The sequence below is a fragment of the Zingiber officinale genome, chromosome 5B (genome assembly GCF_018446385.1).
Source record: "Zingiber officinale cultivar Zhangliang chromosome 5B, Zo_v1.1, whole genome shotgun sequence".
NCBI classification, from domain to species: domain Eukaryota; kingdom Viridiplantae; phylum Streptophyta; class Magnoliopsida; order Zingiberales; family Zingiberaceae; genus Zingiber; species Zingiber officinale.
The window spans coordinates 93,309,850-93,330,871 of NC_055995.1; the positions used below are offsets into that span (position 1 = coordinate 93,309,850).

General features: G+C 40.9%; 1 non-coding gene across 1 annotated transcript; it reads right to left on the reverse strand.

The window, feature by feature from the left end:
* Positions 1-19,351: 19,351 nt before the first annotated feature.
* On the reverse strand, positions 19,352-19,457 carry LOC121988181. Its single transcript, XR_006113921.1, has one exon. It is a non-coding gene; the product is annotated as a small nucleolar RNA R71 (small nucleolar RNA).
* Positions 19,458-21,022: the final 1,565 nt, after the last annotated feature.

Here is a 21,022-nt window from a genome sequence, read left to right on the forward strand (position 1 = left end):
GAAATAAGATCTCCTTGTTCTCATCAGAGACTCCTCTCCTAGAGATATGGCCAACTTTATTTGTCCCAGCGGTTGTACTTCATTGCCCGTGAATCCATATAGAGGAGTGACCATCTGTTGAAGTTCACTCGGGTCAATCTGTAGTTGATCGAAAGCCTTCTTGAATATAATATTGACAGAACTGCCCGTGTCTATGAAGGTACGCGAAATAGCGTAGTTGGCTATCACTGCTTTAATGATCAAGGCATCATCATGGGGTATTTCTATTCCCTCAAGATCTCTAGGTCCAAAACTTATTTCAGGACAGGCTGCTCGCTCCATGCTATACCCTACGGCATGAATTTCTAGTCTTCGGGCATGTGCTTTCCTGGCCCTATTAGAATCCCAATCAGTGGGCCCGCTTATAATCATATTGATATTGCCCCGAACTGTATTACTCCTGTTTTCTTCTTGTCGAGTTATCATGGCTTCAGAAGGAGCCTTTTTCGATACTTGACTTGTACCGGTCGGGGTGGGCAATGCATCCTACCGAGGCTCGACTGGGCGATATTCCAACTTGAGCGGACTTTGTTGTCTAGGGTACTGTTGCCGATAATAATTTTGCCTCTGATAACGCTCCCTATTAGCTCGTTTATTTCTTAAAACAAAATAGTCTTCAGTATGATGACTGCTAGTTTTATGATAAGTGCACCATCTCCTTGGTGCCTCTGGCTGTATCTCCACGTGTTGTACTGCTTGTGGACGATATTCTGGTTGACAGTAAGGTGGATGAGTCGCTCTAGGCCCTCTTGGTGGAGGAACAAGGGTCGGAGCTTTCTCCTTAACCTGGATAGGAGAAGAGGTAACGCCGTCCTTCCTACGGGCGGTTTGAGCTTCTTCCACATTAATGAATTTGGTAGCACGCTCAATCAAGGAATCAAAATTAACAGGAGGATTTCTCACTAAATCTTTAAAGAAATCATTATCATTTAAACCTTGAGAAAAAGTGCTCACTAAGATTTCTGTGGTAGCATTAGGTACATCGATAGCTACCTGATTGAACCTTTTGATGTAGGCTCGGATGGACTCTTTGGATGCTTGCTTAATTGAAAATAGACTCCAAGGAGTCTTATGATACCTCTTGTTGCTGGAAAAATGGTGTAGAAAAACCTTCTTGAAGTCTTTGAATTTTCGAATAGACTTCTCTGGCAGTCTTTTAAACCAGTGTTGTGCGGCTCCTCCGAGGGTAGTAAGAAACATCCGACATTTCACCCCATCAGAAAATTATTGTAATAATGCTACATTCTCAAATTTCAATAGATGATCTTCTGGATCTGTTGTTCCAGTGTACTCGCTGATTTGAAGATTTTGATACCGCTTAGGAAGTGGATCATCCAATACACTCTGAGAGAATGGAGAGATGACTTTTTCTGGCGAGCTATCACTAGTTATCATTTTGATCTTATGCTTTTCTCTATCAGGTGCTTCGCCAGAGGATTCTTGAAATACGGGCCTTCGACCCCCCTGCTCCATGGGAGTGCAAAGAAAGGCTCGTGGACGCCTTGTCGGAGAAACGACACCTGGGGGAAAATACGCATGTTCCTCTTCTTCCGGCTCTTTTCCTTTCCGATGCTCAGTAGTTGAAATCGCTAGATTAAGAGCTGTTGGTAGAGTAGCTCCAGTATGGGCTTGAAGTTGTTGTTGTTGTTGCTGTAAGGCTTTCTGTACGTGAGAATTGATGAGGAAATCCAGATCCTCATGACTAATAGTGAGTAGGTTTGATTTTCCGGCCTCTTCCATCTTGTAGTCTCAGATTCAGGTGAAGTTTCCCACAGACGACGTCAAATTTGATCCTGTCTGAGAAGCTGAACAAGACGAAGATCCGGGAGAAAAAACCCATTGCTGATGGAGAATAATGCCTAGAGAACGCCGATCCGAGAAACCCAAAGCGGATCCAAGAAGATGGAGCCCCAGAATGTCCCCTCGATGCAAGATACCAATGGCGATGAAGAGATCCAATCGAAGAACACCGGCTTCGGAACTCCCAAGGCTTCCTGCGCACAAGAGACCAACCAACACTACCGTCAGTGACCTAAGACCGGGGTGGGAATCCCTGGCTAGGCCCTCCGACGCTCAAGTTAGTGATCTCTCTTAGTGTGGAAAAAGGAGGAAGAAGATGAACAATGGTTGAAAATTAGGGTTATGAATGTGCGTAATGATGTGAACTTACCAGCCAATGGAGAGGATTCCCCTTTTTATATCATTTCATATAACCTCCGTAGTCATGAAGTGGATCCCGGTTTGTTAGCGTTTGTTATGAGATGACGTAAGATGTGTACTTGTGGTAAATGACTTTTAAGGAATCTTCTTTGTACCCCAGATGTACCTTCTTTGTCGTCTAGTACCTGTAAAATAGTCTGAAAACACATTTCCCGCCAAAATATATATAACACCTGTTATACAATCATATACTACAAATATCTTCATTAACCATTTTATTTAACATACTACTTCTCTTCTGTATCACAAGTTCTTTTAAAGTATTTCTAACTTTCCTACTCGCGCCTCCTTTTTTACTATATTATATATAACTTTGTTCCTTATATTGATCGGGGCTGAGCTTAATAAAGTTTGATCAATTATTATTGCTTCTCATGAGGCTTAGTGCTCGTTCGTGCTACTCTATGTTTATTATCCCAACTGGCACCGAATTATATCTTATTAAGTATGTAATTTTTATCAAGTGTCTTATCAAGGTATTATTCAGCCTGACCGATGTTTGGCTCTCCTTTTTAAAGGTATGTCTCGACCGATATTGGCCTACCTCTTGGAAGTATATCCCGACCGATATTGGCCTATCTCCTTAGAGGTATATCTCGGTCGACACTGATCTAATCACTCGGAAGTATATCCTGGCCAGTATTGGCCTACTACCTTTTGAGGCATATGCTGATCGATATGGGTCTGCTTCCTTGGAGGCATATCACGACCGGTATTGGCCTACTTACTTGGAAGTATATCCCGACCGATATTGGCCTACCTCCTTAGAGGTATATCTCGGTCGACACTGATCTAATCACTCGGAAGTATATCCCGACCGGTATTGGCCTATTACCTTTTGAGGCATATGCTGATCGATATAGGTCTGCTTCCTTGGAGGCATATCCCGACCGGTATTGGCCTATTTACTTGGAAGTATATCCCGACCGATATTGGCCTACTTCCTTTAAGGTATATCCTGGCCGATATTAGCCTACCCCCTTAGAGGTATATCCCGGCCAATATTGACTTATCTTTTCCGTTTGGTTATCTCCTTTTCCCTTCCTTACCGAGGGCCCATGAAACCTAACCCATATCAAAAAGTTTAAAAACATAAAGATAATTTTCAAAAATGATTTTAACTATCAAAGCTAATTTTGAAAAATCCAAAGAAATTTTTAAAACACTTAAGTTTGACTTGATTTTAAAAGGAGGTATTTTTTTTGAAAAATTAAATTTAAAATAAGTATAAAAATGATTAATCTCCTCCTGAACCTGATATTACAACAATCTATCTAACCAGTTAGTTACTCACTGACTATTAGAGGATAGCAGCTTTCACTTGGTTAGTCAAGTTAAGTCTAAGCATCAGTTAGTGTTTGATTACACTGAATGACTTAATTTGATTAATATACGTTTGGTATTTAACGCTCAGACTTATATCGATGCACTGACATAAGCATCTTAAGTCCAGACAATTTGCCTATGCATCTCACCCCTTTCTATGTTTGGCAATCACAAACAAGGGAATCCTAAGGTGTTGGTGAGATGCTCAAGTACTATCCCTAGGGGAACATACTTTCTAAGGGATTGTCCTAGTTTAAGGTTAAAATTGATTTTGAAATTCTAAAAATAGGAAATTTTGAAAACATAAAAGCATTTTGCCTTAGAATTTGAAAATAACCATTTTTTAAAACAATTTTAAAATTCCTAATCTATTAAACACATCCCTAATTTTCTACGTAGATTGCTAAACTCACTTTCAGGGAGGGATTTAGTAAATATGTCGGCTAAATTAGATGTTGACTCAATGTACTTGAGTTCAATGTCTCCTTTAGTGACATGATCCCTGATAAAGTGATGCCTAATTTCAATGTGTTTGGTTCTGAAATGATGCACTGGATTTTTTGTTAAATTAATTGAACTAATATTGTCAATTAATACTTTTACATTTGTAAGATTTAAGTTAAAATCTTTTAAAGTGTGCATCATCCATAATAGTTGTCCAACGCATTCTCTTATGGCTATATATTCTGACTCAGTTGTCACTACAAGAAAAACCCTCATAGACATCGGTGGAACAACAACGGTTTTAAGCAAAAACCGATGTCTTTGAGTATTTTACACCGGTTTTTCCAAAAATCGGTGTCTATGAGCGCAGATTTTCGCTCATAGACATCGGTTTTTTTAGCCGATGTCTATGAGCACCTTTTTTTCGTTAATAGACACCGATTTTAACAGCGGTTTTTAAAATCCGGTGTCTATGATAAAATAAAATAATTTAATTTTCCCACCAATACTTAGCCGAAATTTGCAACACTTCACTCTTTCCTCCAAACCTAAACCTAAACCTTTATCACGCCGCCACCACTTTTTTCCTTGCCGCTGGCCGTCCGACCATCTCTCTCAGCTTCATCTCCCTCTTCCCCCTTAGGCAGCCTCTTGGGACATCTTACTCTGGGAAGGCAGGTCCACCCCGTGGACTATGTTACTTAGATTCATAATCCTTTTTAAACTAAATGTCTTGGTTTAATGTCTTGGCATCCATTCTCTTAGAATATGGGCGAGGGAAGAATCCACTCCCGGGAATGCACATGAAGCTGAGACCATTGCCTTATGCTCCCATGCTAGATCTATGAGATGGCGTCTTTTTCGCCGCCTGACCATTGCCGCCTCTGTCGAATTGGTAGCCCTAACTCGCCTCGCTCCAGCGATGACGCCGCTCGCCCACGCGTCCTCCTTCCTCCACACAGCGGTCGACGCCGCTTCCGCCAAGAAACATCGATCCTTATCCTCCTGGATAGTCGGCTTCTCCCGGAATCCGATAGTCTATGCTTCCTCGAGTTGGGCGCCGGATAGTTGGAGATCCAGGCGGGCGCTTCAGATTCCAACGTACACAAACCAGGAGGAGCTAGAGTCGGTGCTTCGAAGCCTGGCGACGTACCCTCGGTTGGTGTTCGCCGGAGAGGCGAGGAAACTAGAGGACAAACTCGCGGACGCTACCATCGGGAAGGCGTTTTTGCTTCAGGGAGGTGACTGTGCCGAGAGCTTCAAGGAGTTCAACGCCATCAACATAAGGGATACCTTCAGCATTCTGCTGCAGATGGCGGTGGTTTTGGCGTTCGGCGGCCAGATGCCTATCATCAAGGTCAGATTTTTCGCTTCTAATTTCAGAATATATTCCGTTCTACTCCAAACTTTTAGGTTTTCAATCCCTATTCAATTTCTTCTATTTTTCTTTTTGTTATTTGATTTGGTGATACATCTTATGTTCATTTGTATTTGAAGTGGACTTACTAATCTTTAATCATATATTCAAGCTATGAGCAAACGAAAAGTCCTTTATTGTAACACCCACTAAGCTTTTAAGATAAGAATGTAGGATTTTTGCCTTAGAAAAATAATAAGAAGTGGGTTAAAGCAAAAAGAAATAAAATGAAACAAAAAGAAGAGGAGGTCAAGGATTGAACCTTGAACCTCTTATATTATAATTCATAGAATTAATTAGTAGAAACCAATTGGGATAGAGAGAAGATATTGATAGCAAAGGGGGGAAACTCATGATAAGGGTGAGAGTAAAAGTTAGCTAAAAGAAAACAAGAAAAGAGCAAGAGAAAGGCAACTTGCCTTCCTTCTTTCTCTCCCTCTTTCTTTCTTCATTTTGCCGAAAATTTAAGAGGGAATTAAAGGGATTCATTCCCCCTTATTTCATCATGAATGGTGAGAATAAATTAGAAAATAAAATAAATAAAAGAAAAATAGAAAATGGGTTAAGGGAGAAGGAAAGCAAAAATCAATTTTGCTACCTCTTCCCCCTTAACATAAAAGGGAGCAAGAAAAGAGAAGGTTATTTTTCTCTCATTTCCTCATCCTCCCTCTCCCTCACCGAACACCACTTCCCTCTCCTCCATCTTCGGCCCCAAGCCAAGGTTTTCTCCTAAGAAAGCCTAAGATACAAGGAGGACTTAGCAAGGGAATCAAGGGAAAGGAACTAGAAGAAGAGGTTGTTAGGATCCTTCGTACGGAGGCTAGAGAGGGGGGTGTGAATAGCCGACCCCAAATCGTCGTTTCTTTCTACAAAACGTGTTAGGGCAGCGGAAAATAAACACAGAAACGAAAGGGAAAGAAGATAAACCTCAAACAAACCGATGTAACGAGGTTCGAAGATAAACTCCTACTCCTCGGCGTGTCCGTAAGGTGGACGAAGCCTATCAATCCGTCGGTGGATGAGTCCCCGGAGAACCGGCTAATAAATGCTCCTTGTGGGTGGAGAAACCTCGCCATAATACTTGTAACAACAAGAAAGGAGTACAAGGAAAGCAAGAAACAAATACAAACAACAATATGAATGCAACACTCGCTTGCCTTCTCTGTCGACCGGAGGCGATGAAGCAGCAACTTCACAACCCAACTGCAGCAGCTGATCGACGACTGGAAGCTCACGCGAAGCTTCGGAAGCGAGCTCAACAAAGCTCAGAACCTCAGAGCACAAAGGCAGAAGCTTCAATCCAAGGAAGAAGAAGAAGTTAGAAGAGAGGAGGCTTGCAGCAGCAGCCCTCCTTTTATAACCTGCGAAGAAAACGAAGAAACACAAAAGAAATCTAGCCGTTGCGTCGCAACGGCTAGTGCCTGGATCGGTCTGTGGACCGATCCATGGGTGGTCCACAGACCAATCCATTCCCTAGCCTTCGCTTCTGTTTCGTCTCTGGACCGATCAGGGAACCTCCTGATCTGTCCACAGACCGATCAGGGAACCTCCTGATCGGTCCGTAGACCGATCAGGCTTCTCTTCTCTCGAACTTCTTTGCGCCTCCTGATCGTTGTCTGATCGGTCTCCAGACCGATCCCACCTCAGGTGGTAGCGTCCCTGATCGGTCTGGTGACCGATCAGGCTATCCAGTGTATCACTGGATCGGTCCCCAGACCGATCCAAACTCCCCAGCCCTAAACCTCAGGCTTCTACACCAACATCCGGTCAACCTTGACCTGTTGGTTCATCATTCCTAGCATTTGGTCACTCCCTTGACCTGCTAGAATTCTCCACCAAGTGTTCGGTCAATCCCTTTGACCCACTTGGGCTTTCCTCTTCGTGCCAAGTATCCGATCACTCCCTTGATCTACTTGGACTTCCCAACACCAGATGTCCGATCACCCTTGATCCATCTGGATTTTCCCTTGCCTGGCTTCACTCACCAGGACTTTCACCTAGCTTCACTCACTAGGGTTTTCACCTGGCTTCACTCACCAGGATTTCCAATCTGTCTGGCTTCACTCACCAGGACTTTCCCTTGCCTGGCTTCACTCACCAGGACTTTTCCGAATGCCTGGCTTCACTCACCAGGACTTTCCTGAATGTCTGGTTTCACTCACCAGGACTTTCACCTTCACCTAGCTTCACTCACTAGGATTTTCACCTGGCTTCACTCACCAGGATTTCCCGACTGCCTGGCTTCACTCACCAGGAATTTTCCCTGCGCCAAACTCCCTGTTTGGACTTTTCCCGTGCCAAGTCTCCATACTTAGACTTTTCCAGTGCCAAGTCTCCATACTTGGACTTTTCACCGAATCAGGTCAACCAGGTCAACCTTGACCTACGGTTGCACCAATAATCTCCCAAACATCTATTCTTGTCAAACATCAAGAATAGAACTTCTCTTCTCGTCAAACATCGTCAAACATCAAAACACAACTCGAGTCAGGTCAACTCGAGTCAGGTCAACCAGGTCAACCTTGACCTAAGGTTGCACCAGCAATCTCCCCCTTTTTGATGTTTGACAAAATCCAAAATCAAGTTAGGTTAACCCGATAACCTAACTTAGGTTTTCCAATGTTCTTCCTTGAACATTCTTCCAAAACCTACACTCTCCCCCTTGGGACATCTCTCCCCCTTTTTGACACACATCAAAAAGAGGGAATCATGGTCAAGAGTTTCTTCCTAATGAAAGTCCCATACCTTTCATTGAAACCCTTAATTTCCCCCTTGATACTAAACTCAACACTCAACTTAGTGACAATCCCATATCACTAATCCTCAAAAGTCTTAAGGAGTAAAAAAAAACTCCCCCTAAAAGTCAACTCCCCCTTGACAAGTAGTTAAGACTCCCCCTAAAGGTCAACTCCCCCTTGACCATTGCACCAACAATGTCTTGGAGAGTTTCAAACCTTTAGAAACCCGAAACTCAACTCCCACAGCTGAAATTTCATACCACAGTAGAAATTCAGCAAATTCAGCACGCCTGATCGGTCACCGGACCGATCAGGACCCCAGACCGCTCCAGCCTCCCCTTGATCGGTCCAGTGACCGATCCAGCCTTGGACAGACTCGAGTTCTGATTTCCTTCTCCCGAAATTCAGAAACTCACAACAAATTCCAGAAAATTCCAAAAATTATAAAATTTTGAGGATATATTCCTCATAACATATACTATCAAGGAAAAATAGTTTTCTATGAAAATAACTTCCATTTTCAAATCTTGATACAAAGTTTGAAAAGTTTTGAAATAGCTCAAAGTTTCAAAAACTTTGTATCACTTTGTTCAATGATGAATGCTATCACTAGAAAAGCTTCATCAAGGTTTTTCAAATCAATTTCAAAATGATTTTAAACCTTTAATTTAGGACCATAATCTTAGGGCTAAATGTACATGACTTGTACATAAGCTTTCCCTATGATCCCCCAATTTTGAATTAGGTTCATCTAGGTACAAGAACTATGCACCTTGATCCTAACTCATCATCCTAATATCTCACACACATCTAAGGTGTATCAAACACATTCAAGTCAATTTTGATGTGAGATATGGGTTTAGGTCAACTTAGGCTAAGTTCTCATGCATTTTCTAAACACCAATTTGATCTCAATATCAAAATGTGCTTTTATCCTTAAATCAATTTCATTGATTATTAATGCAAGAGATGATGACATGGCATGAAATAATATCATAAATGAAAACATGTGCCAATGTCATGATGTCATGGCATAAAGTATGAAACTTAACTAAAGCATGACATATAAAGAACCTAAGCTTTATCATGACATATCAAATGATAAAATTAAACATGATGTCATGACATGTGAGGGCAAATAATCATGGCAAGATTTAGCATGAATAAGACATACCTAGATTACCTATCTAAGTATCCTTAGCCTTAGCTAATACTTAAGCTTTAACCCTTGATTGCCCTAATATGCCAAAATCCTAATTTTGACACTTCTTGAACTCTAGATTCATCCATGCCACTTAAAGATCAAATTTATCCTCAAATCTTGGCATGTTTCATTTTTCCTCAAGAGTTCTCTAGATTTTCCCAAATTGTGCCAATTGAAATTAACATCATCATTTTCCATGATGGCACATTTTACTCTTCCAAGGAGTAAATATTCCATTTCATTTTCAAAGGTTCCCAAAAACCTTGAAAATGCTCCTTGAGCGTCAATTTCCTCAAAGTTGGGTTAACTACCCTTCTAATCGGAGTTGACACTCTCTAACCCATCTATGGGGTAGAGAAGATGCTCCTAGGAACCCAATACCTATTTGAGCTTATTGGGTTCACTAAATATTCACTAGGGATAACTTCCCTAGCAACCCTCCTAATGACCCTCTTAGGCTTTAAAGCCTTGGTCATTTGGGACTCATCAAGATCAACTCTAGGGGTGACTCCCCTTGTGACCTTGGTGATGGTCTTCCTAGCCCTAGATTTTGTTCCATAATCGAATGGAACATTATGATAAGTGGGCTTGACCACTTGGGACTTAGGTTTGTGACCCAAACCTTTCTTGTCCTTGGACATTGGTTTTTGACCCTTAAACCCTAGAGATGACTTCTCCAAGTTCTTAAGAGCCTTTTCCAAAGTATCAAGTCTTGACCTCAAGACTTGATTCTCCTTCTCTAATACCTCAAGTTTTAATTTGTCATTGTTCTTTGAGGCATTCCTAGGCATATGTCTAGTTGATTTGGGATTCCTACCTAGGTTTTCCTTAGCCTTAGATGAGTTAATTCTAGGGTTGGCTTTCCTAGTGTTATCCTTATCTAGGCTTACATGTTTGGCTCCTAAGCACATATATTGATTCCTAAGATTATCATGCTTATCATTCTTGACAATTGCAATAAAACTACTAGCATGAGTCTTATTATTATTGCAAGAATGTGCCTTAAATGTTACCTTAGGGTTTGCCTTAGCTCCCCCTATCGACGTGCTCGGTCTCTTGTCCTTGTGAGATTGCCTCCCCCTCGGACATTGACTCCGATAATGTCCCCTTCGCTTGCATTGAAAGCACACCACGTGCTCTTTGCCTTTGCGTATCGGGACTCCGGCTTTCTTGACCTTTGGCGCCGGTGGAGTCTTCCTAACCCTCTTTGGACACTTACTCTTGTAGTGCCCAAATTCCCTACACTCAAAGCACATTATGTGTAATTTGCTAGAAATTAAAATGCTTGAGTTACCTAGGTTTGAGGATGGATGAACGCTCTCTCCTTCATCCCTTCCGGAGGTAGAAGCTTCTTCTTCTTGCTCCGAACTTGAAGAAGAACCCTCCTCTTCTTCTTTAGATGTTGAGTGGCCCTCAACTTCTAAATCCATTCCTCCATGATGTGAACTCCTTGGCTCACTTGACTCCTCTTCATGACTTGAAGTGGAGTTCTCCTCATGGAACTTTGCCAAGTTATTCCACAACTCCTTGGCATCGTTATATCCACCTATCCTACACAAAACATCATTAGGTAAAGAGAATTCAATGATTTTCGTTACCTCAGCATTGATGGTTGATTGGTGGATTTGCTCCTTGGTCCACTTCTTCTTCTCTAGGGTTTCTCCTTTCTTGTCCATAGGAGGCTTGAAACCTAATTGAACACAACTCCAATTTTCAAGGTTAGTCATAAGAAAATACCTCATTCTTACCTTCCAATACGCGAAGTCGCAACACTCGTAGAAGGGTGGAAACGTGATGTCTTCTCCGAGTCGATCCATTCTCTAGCTTGTGCTCCAACGGGTGTTAATCCGACGAAGAGCGCGCCTGGCTCTGATACCACTTGTTAGGATCCTTCGTACGGAGGCTAGAGAGGGGGGTGTGAATAGCCGACCCCAAATCGTCGTTTCTTTCTACAAAACGTGTTAGCGCAGCGGAAAATAAACACAGAAATGAAAGGGAAAGAAGATAAACCTCAAACAAACCGATGTAACGAGGTTCGGAGATAAACTCCTACTCCTCGGCATGTCCGTAAGGTGGACGAAGCCTATCAATCCGTCGGTGGATGAGTCCCCGGAGAACCGGCTAATAAATGCTCCTTGTGGGTGGAGAAACCTCGCCACAATACTTGTAACAACAAGAAAGGAGTACAAGGAAAGCAAGAAGAAAATACAAACAACAATATGAATGCAACACTCGCTTGCCTTCTCTGTCGACCGGAGGCGATGAAGCAGCAACTTCACAACCCAACTGCAGCAGCTGATCGACGACTGGAAGCTCACGCGAAGCTTCGGAAGCGAGCTCAACAAAGCTCAGAACCTCAGAGCACAGAAGCTTCAATCCAAGGAAGAAGAAGAAGTCAGAAGAGAGGAGGCTCGCAGCAGCAGCCCTCCTTTTATAACCTGCGAAGAAAGCGAAGAAACACAGAAGAAATCTAGCCGTTGCGTCGCAACGGCTAGTGCCTGGATCGGTCTTTGGACCGATCAGGCTCCATGTGGATCGGTCCACAGACCAATCCATTCCCTAGCCTTCGCTTCTGTTTCGTCTCTGATCGGTCCATGGACCGATCAGGGAACCTCCTGATCGGTCCACAGACCGATCAGGGAACCTCCTGATCGGTCCGTAGACCGATAAGGCTTCTCTTCTCCCGAACTTCTTTGCGCCTCCTGATCGTTGTCTGATCGGTCTCCAGACCGATCAGATAACCTACAGTAGGCTACTGGATGGTTACTGATCGGTCTGGTGACCAATCAGGCTATCCAGTGTATCACTGGATCGGTCCCCAGATCGATCCAAACTCCCCAGCCTAAACCTCAGGCTTCTACACCAACATCCGGTCAACCTTGACCTGTTGGTTCATCATTCCTAGCATTTGGTCACTCCCTTGACCTGCTAGAATTCTCCACCAAGTGTTCGGTCAATCCCTTTGACCCACTTGGGCTTTCCTCTTCGTGCCAAGTATCCAATCACTCCCTTGATCTACTTGGACTTCCCAACACAAGATATCCGATCACCCTTGATCCATCTGGATTTTCCCTTGCCTGGCTTCACTCACCAGGACTTTCACCTAGCTTCACTCACTAGGGTTTTCACCTGGCATCACTCACCAGGATTTCCAATCTGCCTGGGTTCACTCACCAGGACTTTCCCTTGCCTGGCTTCACTCACCAGGACTTTCCCGAATGCCTGTCTTCACTCACCAGGACTTTCCCGAATGCCTGGCTTCACTCACCAGGACTTTCACCTTCACCTAGTTCACTCACTAGGATTTTCACCTGGCTTCACTCACCAGGAGTTCCCGACTGCCTGGCTTCACTCACCAGGACTTTTCCCTGCGCCAAACTCCCTATTTGGACTTTTCCCGTGCCAAGTCTCCATACTTGGACTTTTCCAGTGCCAAGTCTCCATACTTGGACTTTTCACCGAATCAGGTCAACCAGGTCAACCTTGACCTACGGTTGCACCAACAATCTCCCAAACATCTATTCTTGTCAAACATCAAGAATAGAACTTCTCTTCTCGTCAAACATCGTCAAACATCAAAACACAACTCGAGTCAGGTCAACTCGAGTCAGGTCAACCAGGTCAACCTTGACCTAAGGTTGCACCAACAGAGGCTACTTCTTCCATCACCACACCTTAGATCCACAAGCGAAAAGGATGTAAGCTTCCCCTCACCTGTGGTACAAGGCTTTTTATGTGATTTTCGGATTTTATGAGGATTAGAAAACCTAGAAAAGAATTTAAGAAAATTCGGCCAAAGAAGAGTTTTCAAATCTAGGAAGGTTTAAACAAGTCCTCATTTCATGATATTTTTCTATGCTATGTAGGAAGGTTTTTCCTTCATGTTTTTTTACCTATATGATGCTTGATCAGAGGAGTACCTAACCCTAGAATTTCAGCCAAAAATATTTTCAAAAGGTTAGAGAAATCATTGTTTAACCAAACTAGTACAAGATTTCCCCCATGAACTACTAAGGGTCTTTTATTGGTTTTCTTGCTTGAAAGTTACTTGGAACCAAAAGAAATCCACTCATATGTTTCGGCCAAGAAAAGGGCTTAGGGTTAGGAAGACCTTTAAATTTAAGTAACCATGTTTGTATGATAGAATATAGAGTTCTCTTAAAGAATTGCATGTTGAATATTGCTAGAAATTCATGAACTCTTATTTTAGATTTTCGGCCATGATAAGATGGATAGCTTAGACAAGCTTAAACAAAATTTTAACATGCTCAAGACCTCTTTAATATTATGATATGGAAGTTGTTTGATGCTCTTATGCTTAATTAGAGTATAGAAAATTTAGTTACATGATATATGACATGTAAGATCACAAGGGTCCTAGCTTGTTTATAAACCAACTTTGTATATGATGCTCTTAGTAATTTTTACCATGAAACTTACTTAGGTTTTCCATGCTTTAGGCCACTTAAAACCTAGTTTAGGGATTGGTAGGTTTCGGCCATGAGGAAAAATAAAAGAAAAAGGGAAAGAAACCTAGGAAGCCTAAGACACAATTCACATGTATGTTTATTATGCTTGTCTTTATATATGCTATGAAACTTGTATGACTTCTTATGCTTTTAGACTATTTGAAGCAAGTTTATACACTGATGAGTCTCGGCCAAGTAGGGTTTAAAAGACCTAGAAGCCTTAGAATTGAAACCAATGGTGTTAAAAATGCTTCTTATGGAAATATGATAATATGTTGATTGTGTCACATGCTTGTATAATTTTTCCATGACCTAAATGGACCATTGTATGTTTCGGCCATGAAGGGATAGATGCCCTAGAAACCCTAGAACAAAAATTAAATATGCTTATGTCACTCTACATGAAATATGATAAGTAGAAAACCAAAGTTCTCATGCTATATGTTATTTAGTGACCTAAATGAGGCTAGGGTAAGTTTCGGCCATACCTATTGTATGATGTCTTATTATGAATTTATACATGATGTTAGTTCAAGTTCACATGCTTGTATACTTGTTTTTAGCCCGAAGGAATACTTGTTAAAAGTTTGGCCATGACATATGTTAAGGGCTTGAAGAACTTAGTAATTAGCTCAAATGTGCTTACTATGTTACTTGGAAAAAATGCTATAAATATGGTTTAAGGTTTCCATGCTTTCATGACATTTGAGACCTTGTTTCACACCTGATAGGGTTCGGCCACATGAGTTTAGGGACTTGGAGAACTTAGAAACCAAGTTAATCATGCTTATAATGCTTCCTATGAAATTGATGTGATGATAATTTAGGTTCCACATGCTTGGAGGTTATTTTTACCTAAATTGAGATCTAAGGGGGTTCGGCCATGATAAGAACCCAAGGGATTACGAAGCTTAGAACCCAAGTTAACTATGTTACCATGTTTCTTATGTTAGTATAATCACATGATACACCCTTATGCTTAAACATGTATGCTTGTGATTTATACTTTCCATGATATGATATGTGCTTAGAAATATGCATGCTTTGATGATATGTTATGTGGTTAGAATATGCATGTTTTCATGATATGCTATGTGGATAGAAATATGCATGCTTTGATGATATGCTATGTGCTTAAATTATGCATGCTTTCATGATATGCTATGTGGATAAAAATATGCATGCTTTGATGATATGCTATGTGCTTAAAATATGCATGCTTTCATGATATGCTATGTGGATAGAAATATGCATGCTTTGATGATATGCTATGTGCCTAAAATATGCATGCTCTCATGATATGCTATGTGGTGAAAATATGCATGCTTTTATGACATGATGTATGCCTAAGTGATGCATACTTTTTATGATATGATGTATGCCTAAGTGATGCATACTTTTTATGACATGATGTATGCCTAAGTGATGCATACTTTTTATGATATGATGCATGCCTAAGTGATGCATACTTTTATGACATAATGTATGCCTAAGTGATGCATACTTCTATGATATGCTATGTGACTAAATGATGCATTTTTATACATGCTACTTTACTTTGTAAGGCTTGTACCAAGGGTGGACTCCTAATCAGTCCCTAGGCCTTGGCTGTGTGATCCGGGCTAGTAAAAATAAAGGGATGGGCTCCTTAGTACGCCCCTAGGCCTTGCTGTGTGATCCAGGCTAGTAAGGGATGGGCTCCTTAGTACGCCCCTAGGTCTATGGCTGTGTGATCCTGACCTAGTTCCTAGTATGATTCAAGACTTGCTACCTTGGATATACTTAGGGCGTGCGCATCTATGTTATCTATGTATGGTACAAGCCGGGGCCCTGAATATGCTGATATTATGTTCAAGTATATATGTAAGAAGAAATGGTTTTAAAGATCATGAGACATACACATGTTTTTCGGATACATGTTTTCAAAATCATATTGCATATACTTTATCATCATGTTGTGATGATGCTTTGATTTATGATATGCCATGATTAGATATGATTATGTTATGTTTCATGCTATGCTGTAAGAGATGATATGCCATGATTAGATATGATTATGTTATGTTTCATGCTATGCTTTAAGAGCTTGATATGCCATGCCATCTTATGATGATACTATGATATGCCATGATTAGATATGATTATGTTATGTTGCATGATATGCTTAAAGAGTATGATATATTATGTCATGACTAGTTGAGATCATGTTATGTTGAGACATTCTTTGATCATGTGATGATTTTCGGTTTTAGTGAGTAGGAAATGAACTTACTGAGCCATGAGTGCTCATAGCATACTTTCCTTGTACCACAGATAAAGGAAAAAGCTGGATGTGCTAAAGGAGCAGCAGGAGAGGCAAGGAGATGTGTGTGGTGGTGGCTAGGCAACCAAATAAGAACCTGCTTTAAGAACTTTTAAGAATTACGCTTTGGTTTCATAAATTGTAGTACTAAATGGGTGACTTGATGTTATGTTTCTATTTATCTTGTTATCATGTTATGGAAACCATATTAGTGTAGTTCGGATTTGAAAAAAAAAGAAAAGTTTTATTAATCTAAGAAAAATTATTTTAAGTCTTCCGCTGTAATATGTACGTAGAGTATCGTAGCCCCATCCCTTAGGGTTAGCAGGGAGGGCGGGCATTACAGGTTGGTATCAGAGCCAAAGTTTTTGCCATCTCACTACACACACATCAAGCCTCCGACCTGCCGCTCCAAGTAAGAATGCTTATGTTTAATTTCTTGTTATATGCTTATGTTTAATTTTCTTGTTATATGCTTATGCTTAGTTTCATGTTATATGATTTATGCTTTATTTCCTTATGTCACATTGTTGTCACTCTACTTCTTACATTTCTTTATGTTGTTTATGCTTTAGCTTCATGTTTTACTTGCTTATGTTGATGCTTTATTCTATGCTTTTAGTTATAATTTAGATTAGGATTTCATATTGGTAGGTTAGGAATAATACCAGAACAAATAGATAGAAACAAAACAGTATGTTAGATTGGCTAAAAACGATAACCACTTACACTAGTCTATTTGTCCTTATTTAGATAAACATGGTTAGGACACGCAATACCCGAACCGAGGGAACAGTGACTCCACCAGACCTTACGCAGGTAGTCGCAAATCTCCAGCATCAGATTGCCGAGCAACAGCAGCTGATCACTACCTTAATGGGTCAGCAAGTGATGTGCGTAGATTATATACTCTTTTATGCATGTTTTTACGCACATTTACATACTTTGAGCATGCTTGATCTATGCATTTTTATACTTCCAGCTTTCCTTTTAGCATATTTACTCTTTTGGTTCGGAGATCTGCTTTTTGTGCATTTTCTGTACACAGGAGTCGATTTGGTGAAGAATCTACATCCTTGGGCAAGCATTGGAGGAAACAAAGGGAGAAAGCACCGGGCCGTGTACCTCACATGGCCCTGCACTGGTATGGAGCTCGGCCGTGTGAGGTTTCCAGAGACTAAGCAGGCCGTGGCCGTGTGCACCACACGGCCGTGTAGCATTTCCAGAGACTAAGCAGGCTGTGGCCGTGTGCACCACACGGCCGTGTAGCATTTCCAGAGACTAAGCAGGCTGTGGTCGTGTGAACCACACGGCCGTGCAGTTTTGGCAGAGAAGGAACTGGACATGGCCGTGTGAATCTCACACGGCAGTGTCACGGGGCCGTGTGGCGCCCGATTCCCTCCTCTATTTAAACCCTCCTTCATGAATTGAAAGGGGATCTCTCCCCCTTTGGGAGAAGGCAAGATTTGGTGGTTTCCTCCCATTCTTGGGAGGATTTCTAGGCGATTCAAGGGGAGTTCTTGGCGATTCCGGCTCCGGAGCAAGGATTGGATCCGAAGACGAAGCTTCTTCGTAGATAAGTTTTCTCTTTCCCCTTTTCTTGGTTTCTTGGATTGGGGATTTAAGGAATGCTTGTATTCTCTATTTCTTCGGGTTTTCTTCCTCGATCATGGAGTAGATCTTGTATTCTAGGATGAAGGGAGTATTTGTATGATGGATTGATGTAATCTCTTATGGATTTGCCATTCTCTTGTTTCAATGACATTATCTTGCTTGTATCAATTAGATCTTGAATGATTAAAGATGATTCGTGCTTAATTCTCATTCTTGATTAATTGTTTGAATTTCTTATGGACTTTGTAAAGATAAACTCTCACTCGATCATCCGAGGGATCCACGTGACAGGTGCAAGCCCGTGTAAGGACGTTTGAGAGACAATCTTGAAGAGGAAATAGGAATATTCAAGAGAGTAGGATGGATTTTGTGATTAGTTTCTTGTATCTTGATAGATTGATAAGTCGTGGGCTTCTACGTTAATATCCGAGGAAGGCATAGTAATAGGTGCACTTCTGTGTAAGGACAACATAGGTTCATGTCTAATTAATCCTATTTAGATACATTTCTCAGTCCTTAGCCGGTTGTCTATTGCAAGAGAGAACCGGTAACTTTCTACATGTTTGGCAATTGAGGTATAAGAATTGGTGAACCATTTACATTCGAGAAATCCTACAAAGAAACCGAAACTCCTAGAATCTCCCTTTATCATAACCCAAAACACTAAACTCTTGTTTGTTGATCTTTAAGATTAGATTTGTTTACCTTACTTTGCTTTTGAAACGATTGAATAGTTGTTTGGCTAATTCGCATTGAGACATTTCTAGTGCTTATTCCAGTCCCTGTGGATACGATAATCTTTTATATTACTTGCGACATTTCCGTACACTTGCGGAGAGCGAACAAGTTTTTGGCGCCGTTGCCAGGGACTGCGCTATAACATTAGAAATTATCAATTGAGTTAGACTAAACATAACATTTGTTTTCCTTTCATATTGCATAGTTGTAACTAATCATTAGGTTTCTGTTTTTACTTTCTTGTATAACTTTCACTTCTTGTTAGTTGTTTTTGTACAAATTCAATTCTGCATTTTTTATTCTTTTATTTTTCTTTTTTTTTTTAATTGTCATTTGCTATCTTGTTCTTGTGTATGTGAAGATCTAACTTTGCAGGGGAATTCTTTCCTTTTGACCCTGAGATTGATAGAGCCTTCCATAAAAGAAGAATTCTGCAAAGGCAAATTAAAGAACAGGAACATTTGAACATGGCAAATAGACCACTTAAGGATTATGCAGCACCCTATGCAAGAGGTTTTCGATCTAGTATTTCAAGACCTTCAGTGGAAGCTAACAACTTTGAGATCAAACCCGCAATCATATCTATGGTGCAGCAGAACCAATTTGGTGGAGGACCTCATGAAGACCCCAATCAATACTTAGAGGTCTTTTATGAAATATGTGGGACCATGAAAATGAATGGAGTTCCTTCAGATGCAGTTAGATTATTATTATTTGGGTTTTCTCTAAGAGATAGGGCAAAGCAATGGCTGAATTCTTTAGCCCCTAATAGCATCACCACTTGGGAGAAGTGTGAGCAGCAGTTTCTTGATAAGTTCTATCCACCAAGCAAAACAGCTCATATGAGGAATTTAATTGCGAGCTTCAAGCAAACTGACTCAGAATCTCTTTTTGAAGCATGGGATAGATATAATAGTATGCTCAGACAATGCCCACATCATGGGTTGGAAAGATGGTTAGTGTTGCACACTTTTTACAATGGTATCAATTATCATACCAAAGTGTCCCTTGATTCAGCTGCTGGAGGGGCACTTATGAACAAAAGCTTAGATGAAGCCAAAGAAATCATTGAAAGTGTAGCACAAAATCATCATCAATGGGCAAATGAAAGAAGTGGTGGCTATTCCTCTGTAAACCCAACAATTAAAGCATCAGGGAAGTTTGATGTAGATGCAGTCACTCTTTTGTCTGCAAAATTGGACGCTCTTACAAAGAAATTTGAAAATATGGGGACTAGTGCTAATATGGTCAATGCTATTAGTACATCTTGTGAAGTATGTGGGAGTTCAGAGCATTCAAATGACTCATGTCCATTGGGAGCTATCACTGCACAAATCAATCAACTTGAACAATGTGATGCAATCATGAGTTGCAATCAAAGGCAGAACAACCCATACTCAAATACTTATAACCCTGGATGGAAGAGTCATCCAAATTTTTCTTACAGAAATAATCAAGATCAAGGACCATCTATGGGGGCAAGACCAAATTTTCAAGCTGGGCAACAAAATTTTCAACATCTATCTTCTCAAGGCTTACCAAAGTCAAATGTTGAAAAGATGCTTGAAGAAATTGTCTCAAGTCAGAATGAAATGAAGCAAGATATAGCAAAGCTCATTCAAAGAATGGATAATTCTGATAAGCATCAAAGGATCCAGGATAGTCAAATTGCCCAACTAGCTTCCTCATCATCCAGAGCACCAGGACAGCTTCCAGGAAAACCTGATGTGAATCCTATGGAGCATTGCAATAGGATTGAGCTTAGGAGCGGACGGACCTTGGGAGACTCCCAAGTGACTGCTTCAAAAGGGATACAAAAAGAAGAAGAGCTCTCTCCTCCTATACCAAATCAGATTCAAGCTAATGAGGATAGTACCATTGAGGTTGAAGAGACTCTTCCACTGAACCATCAGAGCAAAGCTGTCCCTTTTCCTCAGAGACTTACAATGCTCAAGAAGGATGAAGAATTTGGCAAGTTTCTAGAAAAGGTTAAGGAAATTTGTGTAGAGGTACCTCTTATTGATGCTATTCTACAAATGCCTAGATTTGCCAAATTCCTGAAGGATCTCATGTCAAATAAGAGAAGAAGAGGAGAGGTCGAGACCATTGCGCTTAGTGAGGAATGTAGTGCTATTTTTGAGAAGAACACTTCTCTAAAAATGAAGGACCCAGGGAGCTTTTATATTCCTTGCAACATAGGAAAAGAATTTTTTGAAAAAGTTTTTTGTGATTTGGGGGCGAGTGTTAGCCTCATTCCCTATTCAATTTGTAATAAATTAGGTCTCAAAAATATTAAACTTACTACTATGGCACTTCAACTTGCCGATCATTCCTGCAGGTACCCTTTGGGTATTATAGAAGATGTGCCAGTAGAGGTGGATGGGAATGTTATTCCCACAGATTTTGTCGTGTTGGACATGGAAGAGGACCCTAGGATTCCTATCATATTAGGAAGACCTTTCCTTGCTACAGCTATAATTGATGTCAAAAATCATAAGCTTTCTTTGGTAA